This window comes from Tachypleus tridentatus, chromosome 6, assembly GCF_004210375.1.
Source record: "Tachypleus tridentatus isolate NWPU-2018 chromosome 6, ASM421037v1, whole genome shotgun sequence".
Classification (NCBI taxonomy): Eukaryota; Metazoa; Arthropoda; class Merostomata; order Xiphosura; family Limulidae; genus Tachypleus; species Tachypleus tridentatus.
This window is the reverse complement of record NC_134830.1, coordinates 94,837,221-94,853,318: the sequence shown is the minus strand read 5'-3', so window position 1 is coordinate 94,853,318 and position 16,098 is coordinate 94,837,221. Positions and strand designations below refer to the sequence as shown.

At 35.5% G+C, this 16,098-nt stretch overlaps 1 pseudogene across 1 annotated transcript in view; it reads left to right on the top strand.

Moving 5' to 3' along the window:
* The window catches only part of LOC143253081 (uncharacterized), a 146,761-nt pseudogene that overhangs the window by 116,584 nt on the left and 14,079 nt on the right, over positions 1-16,098 (top strand). The window contains exons 7-11 of the transcript XR_013029362.1: positions 378-422; positions 1,567-1,707; positions 11,245-11,337; positions 14,038-14,175; positions 15,318-15,378. The product of XR_013029362.1 is annotated as an uncharacterized LOC143253081 (transcript). The remainder of the gene's footprint in view (positions 1-377; positions 423-1,566; positions 1,708-11,244; positions 11,338-14,037; positions 14,176-15,317; positions 15,379-16,098) is intronic.

The following is a 16,098-nucleotide window of genomic DNA, read 5'->3' as shown; positions in this document are numbered from 1 at the left end:
AAAGTCATAATGGTAATATTCCAGTTACTGGTTAATTGGATTATATAAAATTGGTAATGGTCAGAAATAATAATTTTCAGAAGTTGATTATTTTCATGATATGGATCACTTTGATGGTAATTTTAAATACTGTACAGTTGTAATAATTGGAAACCTTAATTTCAATTACTGGATAGTTGGAATAATTGAAAACACAAGTTGATTATTTTCATGGTATTGATAAATTTAATTGTAATGTTCATTAATCAAGTGTTGTACAAGATACTGATCACTGTATTTGGTGTTTATAAATATCCCAGCTGTACTCACTTGTAATATTTGGATTTGCAAATATATTCAATAAAAATTATAATAATTAAATATATACTATTTTCCAGACTGATCTTCTGATGCAACTGTATAAAATAGAGTTTCCTTCACAGGTTAGTAAATATTTATTCACATTTGGTAGGAGATTATTCCATGTGATGATATATTTGAGAGTAATTTAGATGTGGAATTCTCTTAGTTGATTTCTGACATCAGTTTATGTATAAGCTAGCTTTTTTTTATATGGAGATTTTGTTTATTATTGACCCTTGATAATATCTCAAAACAGTCTAAGTGAACATCCACATCATACTCATCTATGACATGCTTTAGTACACTTGATCTTGCCACTTAATTTTATGTGTATTTTCAGACAAGTTAATTTTCTTTTAGTGGTCTTAAGATAACCAAGCTGACAACAAGAAAAAAGTAAATTTATAAACAACATTTGATGATTTTAGTGAAATAATTTTTTTTTTAGATTTACAATAATTGTTTTAAAATATATTTGAAATGTATTTGAGGATATACCTTACAAAATATAATAGTTCTAAACTGATTTTTTTATGTCTAATCACTATTTACCAATATATGGCACAATTCTAACCAAAAGGTATTTAGGAACTTCCTATGTAGATAGTTTGCTGAAACTTCTGTCAGTAATATGTATGAGAAAACCATTTTGGAATAAGAATTCTTTGATATTATTAAATACTCTATGCAAAGCTTCATAAATTGAAATTTTGTTGGCACAACAAAAAAGATTTTATGTCAAATTTTCTTTAACTGAAAGAGACCTTACTGTTATACAAACAGGCTAGAAATTAACCAAGTGAATAATACCATATTGTCCTGTTGTAATTCATTCATATTTGTTGTGAAATCTTACCTATTTGTACTTCAAATGACATGACAATGTCTAGTACTTTGCTAATTTATATTGTGTATGATGATGCATTCATTCAGGTTTGTTGTGGTAGTATTGTTTAATTTAATATGTTCATTGTAGTATTTTTATTTTCTTCATAACTTGCTGTTTTGTATTCAGATTAATCTATAGATAATTAGAACTGGTATAATTAAATAGTAAAATCTTTGAAAAATTAGCCTGTTCTTTTTCTACTGGTCAAGCAGACATCTCTTTTTAACTGATCACTTGTTTTTGTTTTTTAATTTGTGTTATTGAAAAATTGGATCTGTATCTACAATGCATTTGTTTGATTATATATGTTAATTTTTGTTTCTTTCTATCTGCAGGATGGACAAGAAAGTACAACCTATATAAACATTGAAGGTTACCTGGAGAAACTTCCCTCTGGTAGAAAAAATGTTACATATTGGAACCCTTGGAAACGAATGTACTTTTGTGCAAGGGATGGGTTTCTCTGTTCATATGATGTAGGTAGAAATCCTGAAAAAATGGTCTTCTAATTTTTAAAAATAAACTTTTAGAAAATGCAACATAGGGAGAAAAAAATGTAAATATCAATAACTTAGGATCAAAAGTAAGCTAACTTCGTAGTTCAGAATTGAAGAGTAGGTTATAAATCTATGGAAATAGTTAGTAAATTAATACACAAGAAAAAAAATTATGATTATGATACGCACTAATTTATTAGTGAATACAATATCTTATTAGGTTCTGTCAGCTTATAAGATATAGGTTAGTTTTCAATCCATATTAATAATACAAAATAACTTTCATAAGTTTAAAATTAATAATATGCAAAATCATTTTTACATTGTAAGAAAAAAATGAATGAAACTCGCTTAAAAAAGGTGTGTGTGATTAGTCCATCAACATTTTTAAAACAGCTGTTACATAATTTTTTGAGTATAACTGTTGTGTTTTTAGTTCTATTCATGAAGTATCAATTTTTACAAGACCCTAAAGTTTTTGAGTAAAGGTCAACATATTTTAAAAATAACTGTTTTCATTATTGGTATATATGTTCTAGAAGTGACTGTGTTGTTGTTGTGGATTGACACATTGTTGAAGTGAGCATTTGTGTTGTCGTGTGTTGGCACATTGTAGATGTAAGCGTTTGTAATGTCGTGTGTTGGCACGTTGTGGATGTAAGCATTTGTGATGTCGTGTGTTGGCACGTTGTAGATGTAAGCGTTTGTGATGTCGTGTGTTGGCACGTTGTAGATGTAAGCGTTTGTGATGTCGTGTGTTGGCACGTTGTAGATGTGAGCATTTGTGATGTCGTGGGTTGACATGTTAATCCTAACATTATGGGTTCGGTGGAATCTACCCAGCTCATAACCATCAAGATATTTATGAAAATAATTATACTATGATTTTGGATAATGTATGCATATCAACACCATTTAGCAGGTTATTAGTAAATTTACAAGGCTTTCACACAAAAAAAATCAGGTTTCTAAATTAAGCAGTAAGTATTTTAATTATTTTTTTTTTTTTTAAGAATGTTGACAAGGCAACATACAGGATAATTTTCATTTTAAGATGAGAAATACTTTTATGCTTCAGAATTTTTTTCAAATTTCTCATGTAAACAGTGGTAAGTTTTTGGATTTACAATGCTAAAATTAGGGGGTTCGATTCCCCTCAGCGGACAGAGCAAATAGCCTGATGTGGCTTTGCTATAAAAAAAACACACATTGTTGTCACATGTAAAATCTTTGTAACCCCCAGATAATTATCAAATGTTTTACTGAAAAAAAATTCTATTTTATCTGTTATTTTTTACTATTAAATCATAATCTGTATGTGTATTATAAATTTGACAAGCCTCATAACCACCATAAAAAAATTAGAAAGTAAATATAAATTATGCTTTTTTCTTTCAATAGTGACTACAAATTATAATTCAAACACAGCTATTTAATCTGAATAGCTTAAATGTGATAACATTATTCATTTATAGATATTTTTTTATTATATCAACCTTTCAGCCATTGCTGGTTAAGATAGAAGTTACAATGATGAGATGCACATGTGTTGCTATTGTATCCAATAATATAAAACTGACCTTTAGTCTTTACAAAGTGACCTGTCTTTGTTGCATTTTAGTGGACTTGTACTTTTGTAAAATACAATCACTGTTTACAAACAAGATTTTAAACTTATTTTTCTTAAAAAAAATAGAACAGTATATAAAGAAGTAAAGCAAACAATTATCTCTTCTAGTTACTATCTTTGTACTTGGTTGTTGCTTGCCATAGGTTGCCAACTCTTAAGAAATTTTGCACATGGAAGGTGTGAAATGAAATAATTTTAGGTTTTTATATACATTTGAATAACCAAAAAATATATTATGTTGATACAGGCTGAAAGTGTTGACTTGCCAGCTCATAGGTTTGTCTTGAAAGAAAGAAATGATGCTATTATATTTGAAAATTGTTGGGAAAACTACTTGAGACATTCTGAGCTTTTGATTATTCACATGTTGTATATAGAGTAAAATGTGTATAAGGGACACATTATTACATTAGTAACATTTCATCATATAGAAAAAATATTAATTTTTATTTTATATTCATGCTTTTAAATATTGATAATTTGAGTTACTAATTCATATTTTGACAACATAAACATTCAGTATCAACAAGTGCAGTGTTCAACATACCACATAACAAAAAAACTACGTATAGATGCATTTTTTAAATATTTACTTTTGAATTAAGAAATTGAATACTCTATAGTATAAAAATTTTAATTACATTGATACTAAAGTTAATGACATAAAATAGTAACTGAATAAAATTTTGAATGCTAGTCAACAAACACGATATGGCCTTTGACCTGTAATCCGTCATGATAAGGTTAACTGAAAACATTCAATTTACGAACATACATGACTGCACTTTTAGAATTAAAGAAAAATATTAAGATCTCCAATGAATGAATAACACAATGATGTCATTGGAAAGTTTAAAACCAAAGCAAGCTTTATCAAATACACCCCTCGGTGTGGATTTCTGTACGTGGTGAGGGGACCTCCCAGGGAAGGTTCTGTTCTATCTGGTTACCTTCTCTGGGATCTAAACATCCACCCACCCACGTGTTTGCCGTGCGTGGCGACCCATGAAGGGGAGGAGAGGATCCTGGTGGTTGAGGGGTCCAACCCTAACACACCACTTTGGCCTCGAATTCCTGTAGACGGGCAGCCTTTGGGTGGCCCCCTTGGGTCAATCGGCTGGTCCACTTGGGCTAGAGTCAACCAAGTACCAGTGTTGGAAGTTCTCAACGGGTGTTGTGGACATTGTGCCTGATGCTGGTGTTTGGGTAAAGTGCTCACAAAACCTTGGCGTTGCTGCATTGCCCTTGCATGACATTGTAGTGCGTCCCCTCGTAGGGCTCCATGGTGGGTGGAGTCAGTGGATACCGAAATTTTTTCTTTTTCCTATGGATCCTCCAAAAAATTTAAATAAAATTGTAGAAAAACAGTCAATGGGTAAGCGACCACGTTTTGAATACTCAGAACAGCAATCTTCAACATCAGTAACACACGCACCTCATTTTCTTATATTACATTCTCTTCGGAAAACCTTTAGGGCAAATGTCCTCTTTTTTATTCAAAAGGGGCTAGAGGGACTTGCTGGCTCTCCAAAGTCAGTAAAGAAACTTCGATCTGGTGACATGTTGGTTGAAACATCCACATCCCCACACAGTGAACTCCTCTTGAATTCAAAGGCAATTGGGGATATACCTATTGAGGTTACACCCCATGCTACCTTGAATTCTTTACTGAGGAGTTATTGTTGAAAGGGATTTGAAGAACGCTCCCGAGTCAGAGATTCTCGCTGGTCTCTCCATTCAAGGAGTTTCTGCAGTGAGGCGCATCTCCACTCGCAAAGATGGAGTTTCACTGCCAACAAGTACCCTCGTTTTAACATTTACTTCACCACGTGCACCTGCCACCATCAAGGCAGGTTATCTCATTTGCAGGGTTCGGCCATACATACCAAACCCTCTTCGATGTTTCCAATGTCAGAGATTCGGCCACCCAAAGACATCTTGTCGTGGTTCCCTGACATGTGCTCATTGTGGAGGCAAGGACCACGATGCCTATGACTGTGACATGAACCCACATTGCGTAAACTGCAATGGTTCTTACCCCTCTTACTTTCATTCTTGCCCGAAATGGTTGGAGGAAAAAGAGGTGCAACGTTTGAAAACGACACATAACATTAGTTATCCTGAGGCTTGGAAATTGCTGTCCACAACTCCATCTCGGACATATGCTGCTGCACTTCATTCCACAACTGCAGTGGAAGTGCAGACAGATCTCTCTGTGCCTCCAAGAGAATCGTTTTCAAAACAAATGAAAAGCCTTTTGACCTCCGTGGTTAAAAAGGTTGATGAATTGTCTTCCACACCCATTCTGTTCCTTCCATACCTTCCAACAAACCTCAAGATCCACGTCCTTCAGTTTCAAATACAGGCATTTCTTCTGATACATCTTTTTCTCCCACCACAAGAGACAAAACAATTATTCGTTCGTGTCCTCAGTCACTGGATTCCCCTTCCAATAACAAAAACGTGCCCACCCAACTCAGAGCAGGATCCATGGAGGTTGATAGACCTCCTCTGACTAAAGACAGTAAAGAAAAAAGACGTGGTCGTAAATCGAAGGGTTCTCCAGCCACTTCACCTACCCGTTCTTAAAAATGGCCACCTTGATACAATGGAACTGTCGAGGTTTACGTTCTAATCTGGATGATATCAAAATGCTGATTACTTCCTACCATCCTGTTTGTCTTTCTTTACAAGAAACATTTCTCAAAACTGCTGATACTGTCTCCATTTGGCAGTTTTCTCTGTACAGAAATGACAGGTTGTGTGATGGTCGAGTACATGGAGGGGTGGCACTGTTGGTTGATCAACACGTGCCCACCCTGTCTTTGTCACTCAACACACCCATGGAGGCTGTAGCCATCCGTGTTTCCTTGGGTCATACCATCACTGTTTGTTTTCTGTACCTGTCCCCTGGAGTGACATATGATCAATCGGATCTTGATGCTCTCGTTGAAATGTTGCCATCTCCATTTCTAATCCTAGGGGATTTTAATGGACATCATCCCCTCTGGGGAAGTGCTATTATTGATGGGAGGGGCGATCTGTAGAGCAGATGCTCTCTGATCACAATCTTTCTCTTTTGAACACTGGTTCTTCCACTTACTTTCATGCACCTAGTCAGTCCTTTACCGCTATTGATCTCTCAGTTTGCTCTCCTTCGGTATTCTCCCATTTTTCATGGAGGGTTGACAATATTCCACTAGGCAGTGATCATTTTCCGATCCTTTTGAGAGAGACTGGCCGTGGTCGATGCCACCCTACCCGCGTGCCCCGGTGGAAGCTGGATCAGGCAGACTGGTCCACTTTCACTGCTTTCACAGAACTTGATCCTGCCATCATAGATCAGCCATCAATAGATGATTGTGTAGCAGCGGTAACTGACTGTATTACGCATGCAGCTGCTCAGTGTATTCCTGAAAACCTCAACACGTTTTCCACGATATCCTCGTCCGTGGTGGAATCCTGCTTGCCACTTAGCACGGAAGGCTCAAAAGCGGGCCTGGGATACTTTTCGTAGATATCCCACACTTTCAAACCGGGTTGCTTTCCAACTGGCCCTTGCACATTCTAGGTGGGTAAAACGTCAAAGCCAAAAGGAATCTTGGATTAAGTTCACAACCAGCATATCTTCTACCACCAGTTCCAAGATCATATGGGACAGGATTCCAAAGGTTAATGGGCACTACAATTCTGTCCCCCTTTCGATCCTACTCTCTGATGGTCAGGAGGTGACTGATGTTCGGAACATTGCTAACACTCTAGGTGAAAGCTTTTGCCGGGTATCTAGCACTTTTGCTTGTTCCTCCACCTTCCTGGCCATCAAGACTCGGGCAGAACGATCACCTCTTTCCTTTCGAACTGACTGTTTCTTTGACTATAATTGTCCCTTTACCCTGGTGGAACTAAAAATGGCCCTTCATCGGTCTGCCAGTATGTCTGTTGGACCTGATGATACTCATTATGACATGCTGCACCATCTATCTCCTGCTTCTCTTGATGTCCTTCTGATTGTTTTCAACCGGATCTGGCAGGAGAATGTTTTTTCTGATGCCTGGGGCCAGGCTATTATTTTACCTTTCTCTAAGCCAGGGAAAGATCCCAAGATTCCTTCAAACTACCGTCCAATTGCTTTGACAAGCTGTCTCTGTAAGACATTTAGAAAGGATGGTTAATGCTCGTCTTGTTTGGTTCCTTGAATCAAACAACCTCCTCTCGCCCAACCAGTGTGGGTTTCGTCGACAGCACTCCACCACAGACCACCTAACTCGTCTTGAAACATCTATCAGAGAAGCCTCTCTCAACCGCCAACATCTTGTATCAATATTCTTTGACATAGAGAAGGCTTACGACACAACATGGAGGTATGGCGTTTTGCGAGATTTCCATACAAATGGGTTACGTGGCCATCTACCCATGTTTATTAAAAATTTTTTAATGGACAGGAGATTCCAAGTTTGTGTGGGTTCGACACTTTCCCGTTCTTTTGTACAGGAACTTGGAGTCCCTCAAGGCTGTGTATTGAGTGTTACACTCTTCAGTATAAAGATAAATGCCATCACTGAACAACTCCCTCTCACTGTTGCGAATGGGCTGTATGTCGACGACTTTCACATCTCATGTCAGTCGTCAAACATGAGATATATTGAGCGGCAACTACAAACCGCCCTCAATTGTGTACGGAAGTGGACTCTGGCGAACGGCTTTAATTTCTCTCTCTCCAAAACTGTATGCATGCACTTTTGCCGTCAACCGGGTATTTACCCTGATCCTGAACTTCATATCGGTGAAGTTTTGCTGCCAGTGGTCCCGGAGACCAAGTTCTTGGGGCTTATCTTTGATCGTAAACTGACCTTTATACCACACTTAAAGCAGCTTCGGGTCAAATGCACAAGACCACTGAACATCCTCCGTGTTCTCTCTTCTACCAGTTGGGGGGCAGATCGCTGTTCAATGTTAAAGGTATATCGTGCTCTTAGATCAAAACTCGATTATGGATCAATGGTCTATGGCTCTGCCAGACCCTCGGCCTTAAAGATGCTGGATTCCATTCATGACCAAGGACTTGACTCTGCACTGGGGCTTTCCGTACCTCTCCAGTTCAAAGTATATACATTGAATCTCATGAACCTTCTCTACATCTTCGCCGTTTGCAACTATCTTTACAATATACTTCAAAACTTCATTCCTTCACAAAGCATCCCACCTGGAAATGTGTTTTCCTTCCTCGGTGGGCAGTACTTTTTCAGAACAGATGATCTGTCATTGCTCCGTTTGGCCTTCGCATCCTGGCACAATTGGATGAATTGGGTCTGTCCTTGGATAACATTGCAGATTCCACAGGTTGGCCCATCCCACCATGGCTTATTACAGCCCCCAAATGTGACCTTTCTTTCAGTCACCCAAGAAAGGCAGATACTCCAGATTGGAAGTACCCTCTTTTATTCAATGAATATCTTTCAAACCATCATTCAGTTCCCATTTATACAGATGGTTCCAAATTAGGTAATTCAGTGGGCTCTGCTATGGTTTGCTATGGGTCAGTAGTTGCACGCAGAATCCCTTCTACAGCTTCTGTGTTCACTGCTGAACTGTATGCCATATCTCTTGCTCTGGATCATATTGCAGCTGAGCAGTACTCCAACTGCACTATTTATACTGATTCGCTTAGTTCTATACTTGCCTTGGAATCGCTACACGTTAGCTCACATCCTATTCTCGCTGATATTCGAAACCGACTGGCCCATTTCTCATTAGTAGCTACTTCAATCCAGTTTTTCTGGATACCAGGCCATGTTGGTATTTGCGGGAACGAGCTTGCAGACATGGCAGCTAAATATGTCTGCTTCAGCACCATCACTCCTATGCCTATTCCGTACATGGACTATAGTGTTGTCTTCAAGGCTCGGCTCCATGCCAGCTGGCAGTCCACTTGGAGTGAGCAACGTGACAACAAAATTTTTCAAATCAAATCCGAAATTGGACTTTGGCCATCTAGCTTCCGTAAAGTTTGGAAGGAGGAAGTTGTTCTCACTAGGCTACGCATTGGTCACAGTTATTTAACTCATCATTTTCTTTTATCTGGAACTGATGCACCAATGTGTAGTTTGTGTAACACTCAAATCACTATCAGCCACGTTTTACTTTCTTGCCATCGTTACAATTCTCAACGACGGCAATATTTTAAACATATTTTTTCCCAGGGTCAGTCTGTAACATTGGACAGAGTTATTGGTGATGGTGACTCTGTCCACCTTGATAATTTTTTTAATGGCCATTAATCTTTTTAATCTCATTTAAGTGTTGCATATTTATTCATTACACCTTTTTAATTGTGGTTCCTTTTTTACAGTTTTAATCTCTCTCCTTCAATTTGACATTGGACAATGGCCAGAACATTAAATAACTCGACACCAGGACTGGAAAGGCCAACTTCAGGTGACTAACGCTACTGTTTGAACTATCCGTTAGAACTACTCGTTAGTCGTCCTGGCGAGTTGTTATTATACTTTTGCTGCATATCATTTCACACTTTTACTACTTAACTTTTTAGTACTGGTCCTATTGACTCATAACCCGGAACCAGGACTGGAAAGACCAACTTCAGGTGACTGACGGTGGTTTTTATACTTGCCTGTTAGTCTTCCTGGTGGGTTTTTATCATTACCATTCTGCTACAGGTAGTTCTTTACAACTTTGTTGACTGGATGTCAAAATTGGTTTTTATGCCATTTTCTGTTTTAATTGCCATTTTGCTTTTATCTTCAATTACTTTTACAAATTTTACTCCATTTACTTGACTTTTATCTTTTTACTGGACATTTGGCTACTCATTATTACGATTTTGCGGAGTGTCTCTTAAAACTTTTATTCTTTTACATTTTGATAATAGCTGCTATGACACATAACCCGGAACCAGGACTGGAAAGGCCAACTTCAGGTGATTGACGGTGGTTCTTGAACTTACCTGTTAGTCTTCCTGGCGGGTTATGATCATTACCATTTTGCTAGAGTAAATATTTTACAACTTTGAAGACTGGATGTCACCATTGGTTTTTACACCATTTTCTGTTTTAATTGCTGTTTTGTTTATACCTTCATTTACTTTTACAAATTTTACTCCATTTACTTGACTTTATCTTTTTACTGGACATTTGGCTACTCGTTACAATTTTGCTGTGCATCTTTTAAAACTTCTATTCTTTTACATTTTGATACTGGTTGCTATGACACATAACCCGGAACCAGGACTGGAAAGACCAACTTCAGGTGACTGACGGTGGTTCTTGAACTTACCTGTTAGTCTTCCTGGCAGGTAAATACGTTACAACTTCTTATACTCTGCCTTCTATCTTAACAATGTAGACTAGGTGTCAACATTGGTTTTATACTTTTTTGTTTTACCTTCATTTCCATTTATGTCTATTACTACATTTATTTATTTATTTTTTACATTTTTACTGAATGTCTGGTGCAGATAGCCTCGCTGCTTTGTGCCAGAAAACACTAAATCAATCAATCAAATACAGTGAAATGTGTATGCTTGTTTAGACAAACTAGATACTGACAAGCGTGCATGGTCTCCTGCCTCGTGTTAGTTTGTTATATATAATTGAGAATTGACTGGTACTGCTAAGTTTTAAGTATCAGGTTTGGAAAATTGCTATGAATCTACATTTTTCATAATTATAAGTACCAAAAGCAGAAACTGATTTATAATGGAATTATACAAAACTTAAAGAAATTTCTAAATTAAGCATAAAATAATGGTTTCAGTAGCAAACACCATTCTGTTATAATTAGATTTATAGTAAAGTTACTGTTTCTGGATGCTGTCAGCTTTTAAGGAGTTTCAAATGGTTGCCTCATAAGTCTTTCCTCTTTGATAGAGTATCCAGTCAGGAAAGCCTAACCAGAAGATACAGCTTATGGGAGGTATTGTAGAAGTCTTGGACAATAATATAATAGGTATTGATGACAAGGTAATTATAATGGAATCTATCATATTTTCTGTTACATTTTAATGAAACACTAAGACAAAAAAAGTTATTAAAATAAAAAAGTACTTGTATGTTAGTCTTGTTCATCCTCTGACCACAGATAAGATTGATATTCAGTTAGGACTAGTTTAATTAAGGTATGTATTTCAATATGCAGATAGTAATAGTTTTATTGTTTAATTTGTGAAGCAGATGGGAGCACTTAATAGTAGATTGCTTATTTTCTGGATGCAAGTAAGGCAGATAGTAAATATTTGGTTAGTATGTATATTTCTTAATTCACAAAATAATAAATGAAATAGTGTATTTTTTCATGATATATGTACAGCACATAGTATTAGTTTGTGTATTATGTTTATTTCTTGAGGCTCCATGATTCAGATACAAATAGTTTCAGTTGTGTATTTGTGTCTAAGTAGACAAGATAGCATTATTTAGAAATGCTACTCCTCTTTTGCACAACAAAGAGCTATTATCTCATGCCACTGCCATGAAAACTTTTCTGTCTATATTGTAAGCCCATCCTCTTGCATATTGTAAGAGCATATGGTTTAATTTTATTAGACTATAGTCTTACACCAATTGGAGGGTGACATTTCATCATATACAGTAATTCCCATGAGTTGTAGCATTTAAACGAAGACTTATTTCCTTGGCATTGCTGTGTTTATACTTGGTTTTCTTAGGAACAAATAGCATTTTTTGCAGTTATTTTAACTTTTCCTTAATTTTTACTGTAGTTTTATTTATTTAATTTTCATGATTATGAGACACCAAGATACCAGTTTTTAAATATTTCACTTAGAACTTTGTTGTTTTAGATTATCTTCAGTTTGATTTTTATCTTTTGATTAAATTTGTAATCGTGGAATGTATGTCCCTTTGTCTGTAATGAGGTTTTTTAGATGAGTGTGATTCACACTATTTTAACTAAATGTATGTTTTGTTGTGTATTCTTCATTGTTAACATTAGACTAATGCCTTGACATATGCATTAGTGACTTACCAGACAACTATTTATTGCTTTAAAAAAAGGTAGTGTCTACTGAAGGTACTCTGGTTTATGATGTTTCTGTAAACCAGATGGTTGGTTACATCCTGATCTTTTTTTTTTAAACTTTGTTTTGTTTTTTACCTTAATTTCCTTTAATGAATTTTACCAAATTTACTTTAATTTTAACTTTTTACCAGATGTTTGGCACAGATAGCCTAGCTGCTTTGTGCCATAAAACACCAAACCAACCAATCAACATTTTAATCTTTTGATGAGTTTCACTTGTGTTGATCCCATTCTTTAGTTTTCCTAGAGACTACTAAAGTTGTATTGATTATTATATATATATTTGACAGTTCCTTATTTCCATTATTATGTATTAATGTAAAGGAATAAGAGACAAACCTCCTAAGTTGCCAATGATGCTTCACTAGGAATACTTTTCTTTAACAAAATTCATATTGAACAGGGAAGTATGCAAAGTGTTAAGTTCTTGTTCAATGCCTACTGTTGAGATGCAGTTTTATGCAGACTGATTTTTGCAGTGTACATATATTACTCCTTTAGGTTGTATTTCATGCTGAGGTTGGGGATAATAGTGCTAAGTGGATGCCTGCCCTCTCACTTGGCTAGTAGCTGCTGTCCTTAGTAGTGGTAACTTACTGTACAGTCTGTTGGTGTGGGATTGTTTGCAGATATGTTTTCTGCTCAATCTGACCAACTTTCTGGCAACTACCCCATGCAGTTCTTCCACCCCCATTTTCTTCTAGTGGAGTATGGGAAAAAACATTGTTTCCTCTGTCCCAAACTGTGATGGGGAAGGTGGTGGTGGTGGTATGGAACATTCTTCATTGAATGGTGTAATCTGTACTGGTATGAGACTGAGTGGATGCATCCATGAATGAGAAATAGGGTTGCAATTGTAGAACACTGTTATGAATCAAGCTACTCCTGGTAATTATTCTATTTAAATGGGTCTTAAGATGCAGATCTGGGATAATTTCACCCTTCTCGTGATTATTCTTTAAAGTTTCTTACCTGGTTTGAAATATTTTCCCTTGGTCACACCACCTGCTGATGCTCAGCTGACTGTGCAAAATAATGAATGCTTTAGCAGTCTTAGATTTCATCCACCTATGTGAAACTGGGTTTGTCTCCCTCTCCAGTGGATGGCATGCTCCATAGGTGTTTATGACAGTATGTTTTAAGAAAGGAGCTTTAAACTGTAATTTCTTTATCTACACCAGCTTCTCTGTCACATCCAATATATAACCTCAGCTCTTCGTTGTGCAGAGGGAGGTAGCATTTATCAGGTTAATATTTTTCTTATTTGAAAATATATTTCAGTTGGATATCTACCTATTTTCATAACCTCCTATTCTTACTTTGGGTGCATTTCTTTGCCTCATAAATAATGCTTATGTGAATTCATTTGCTTGGAGGATGTGTTGCTGTTCTGTTGATGAATGACAATAATCTAATGATACATAGTAGGCTGGCACAGTATATTAATGTATGTACAGGGATTGAAGTTTCATTCAAGGCTTGTGGGATTTGCAAAAAGCTTCACTGCAGTAACATGAGATGTGCAGAAAGATATTTGTTTGAAATGTATTTTTTCAAGTAAGGAAAGTGTGGATGCTTAATTGTGAATGTTTTATGATGCTGCAATAAATTTTTTTAAATAGAAAGGACACTACACAGTTGTAAGGTGTCAAGATGAGGAAGAAACTGAAGACTGGTTTCGATCGCTACAGACTCAGTGTTGGGAAAACTTTAATATGACCTACATTCAACCTGTTCGTTATCCATTGAAAAGCCAAAAAGTAAACCTCAGTTCTGCCAATTTAAAGTTTTTTTGTTTTTTTTTCCATTTATACCTGTTTTTGTTTAAAACAGGTATTTGTTTCTTGTATTTTTAAACAGATGTTTTTAATGTTTAATTTTGTTTCATAATTTTAAAATACACTATTTATTAATATTTACCAATAGGAGTAAAACAGAATAATGGAAACATGTTTAATATTCAGTTCTTAAAAAAATCTGAATATTTGTAGTCTTTTTAGCAAAAGTGTTTCAAACATCTTGAATTACATAAAGCTTATATAAAAGTTTAAAAGGATAAAATTCACCATTAATGGAATTGAGAGATCTAATGTAGGCAATAAATAATGCATGGAGCAGGAAGCACATCCAAGAAAAAGAAAAATTTAGGGTATTACCAGTGCATTGAAAATCAATTACAGATATTTTTTGCATTCTAGTAGAATAGAAACAGAAAAGTTGATCTTTCTTTCTCACAAAAATATTTTATTTTGTGTATCATTAAATAATTATTTTCCATGCCAGAAAGTGAGTAATACAGTGATACACAGTCATTATTTATAGATACTGTATGTTTAAAATTGCATTGTTCACCCAGTCGCAGCAATTTCTGCAATTAACATACTTAGATACAAGTATAATGCTGTTTTTTTTAAAAAAAAAAGACAGTAGCATGTGATACAGTATGTAACTGTATATTTATCACTGTTATTCCTGCTATTAATTAATGTGCTTAAATGAAGCATTGTACTGTTTTTTATACCACAGAAAATAAAATGTGTTCTTGCATATATATAGCTTAACCTGTATAAACAACATAAAACCTATAAATATATAACAGTATAACCCCCCCTACCTTCTGCCATGTAATCAGCATAAACAGGTTCTGAAGTGGGGGTGGATACATGCTCTGAGTGACGCTGTGCTAGATATGTATCTGGGACATAAGTATTATATTGGAGTTTCCTCAAAACAGTTACAAAACTAAAACTTTTTTGTTGACATCGTAATCTCTAATCAGTAATAATTTTGCCAGTTATATGTGTTAATAACATATTAGGTGTGTCAAAGCATTTTATGTTTCAAGACTATAATTTACAATTATAACAGAGATAACTATTCTTACAATATTTATGTATTTTAGGATGTGATAATTATTGATTTGGGAAGCTGTTCAGTTCGGGCTGGTGTTCTCATGGATCATTGTAAGTATTTAACTTTTATACAGGTTATTGGTACGCTAGTCCATCTCTTGTACTTTTATATTTTCTCAACTTGATAGATCAGTAACTTCTGATCAAAGCAGATTCTCTCCAGAGACCATAACTAAAACTTTTTATAGTAGATAATGTACCTAATGTATAATACAGAAACAATTTTCGTTGTGAAAGTAAAATGTATTATTACATTACATTGATTTATCAGTTCATACATGTGCTGTTATCAATATTTTCAATCATAATTAATTTGTGTAAATATGTATTTCCTCAGTGTGACAAATCAATTTACTTTCTGTAGGATTCTTACTTTTTTAGTATGATAAGCTAGCTTACTTTCTGTGGGATCTGTACTTTCTCACTTCAGTAGGTTAGTTAACATTCCAATACAGTACATTACCTCTGCTCACATTAATGGTTCTCATTCGGTGACACTGCCAGTATGGAAAAATTTTTGTATGCCACAAGCCTTGAAGCTTCCACACATCTTTGAATCAAGTGATTCAAATGTGTTCTGCATGAAATCATTATGCACCAGTTCTCCACCAAAAAGGATTGAACATGTGCACGCACATGATGCATGTGACTCTATTCAATTATACCAAACTATCACATCTTTATACCAGTTTCTTTCAATACATATATTATACACTAATGATATGTGTAATGTACCGAGCTATTCAAAAGTGGAATAATTTATTCCTGTTT